This window comes from Belonocnema kinseyi, chromosome 10 (genome assembly GCF_010883055.1).
Source record: "Belonocnema kinseyi isolate 2016_QV_RU_SX_M_011 chromosome 10, B_treatae_v1, whole genome shotgun sequence".
NCBI lineage: Eukaryota > Metazoa > Arthropoda > Insecta > Hymenoptera > Cynipidae > Belonocnema > Belonocnema kinseyi.
In genome coordinates, this window is record NC_046666.1 from 28,396,735 (window position 1) to 28,398,084 (window position 1,350).

Here is a 1,350-nt window from a genome sequence, read left to right on the forward strand (position 1 = left end):
TCCATGCGAACTTAAATTGCTATCAGTAAGACGCTTTGCAAAAGTAAGAGGGTTGGCAGAAGAAGAAGGTCGCTCAACAGAACTCCTGCCAGAAGAAGAAGGTGTGTTAGTAGAAAGCCTGGCAGAAGAAGGTGTCTCAGGATAAGGCCTGACAGAAGAAGAAGAAGGCCGCTCATAAGAATGCTTGGCAGAAGAGAAAAGTTGTTCAGGACAAGGCTTGGCAGGAGAAGGTGTTCTGAAACGAGAAGGTCTCACAGGAGAAGAATGACTCTCAGGAGAAGATCCGTCAGGAGACGCAGGTCCGCCATAAAAAGATTCGTAATTTGTTTCTTCACCATTAGGTAAAGAGTCGAATGGCGAACATAATTCTGTATCAAGAAATAGAAAAGGATAATAAGTGCATGGTTTTAGACGTTTTTTGTTATGCCAGCATGACTGCAGCTTACATCAAGAAACTATAGAAACTGTATTCTAATTTTAATATGACTTTAAGAAATTTGTGATTAGTATGAACATCTTTCTAATTTTAGAAATCTACGGTAAGTTAATGAATTGTCAAAAAATTTAAAAGCTACCATCGCCCAGATTGAAACCGTGTATGTAAATAAGGTGTCTTGTAAATTCTACAATCATTTAGAAAAATGTTCTTTTTTTTATATTGCAGAAACCATTTCTTGATAATAATTTAATTCGCAATAAATAGGATGATTAAAAAATAAAAAAAATGGTCCCAGGGCAATCCGTCATTTAAAATATATTTTGAATAATATAATATAAAATATAATCATTTCGGACAAACTGTTATTTGGGGAAAGCCTAAAAAGTCACTTAAAGTTATAAGTATATTATATTATTATATTCACCAATGAAATAAAGAACAGTCCCTGAAGAAAAGATCAGGGTACGAATAATCTTCATTTTTTCAAGGCAGATAAAGAACTAACTAAAGTTCTCTTTTTCCGTAGGTGATACTTATATTTACATACTAGGCAGTCTGATAAGTACCTGGAAATTCTAAGAGATGGCATTAGTATTCACTAATGTGAACCATTTTCGTCGAGCTTGATCCTTCAAATGACGCCTGTCAAAACTTCAGCCATTTATGTTAACGAATTTACAAGTTACAGCACTGAGAAGCGACTAACCTTCGAGATTTTTTTAATATGGAAAAATCTGAGTTTCGAGTTTTGATCAAACACTACTATCTTCGCAAGAAAACGGTATCCAAGACCAAGGCCAAGCTGGATCAGTATTACCCGGACTCTGCACCGTCGATTGGAACGATTCATAAGTGGTTTACCGAGTTTTGTTGTGGCCGTACGAGCACAGTTGATGCTGAACGATCTGGGC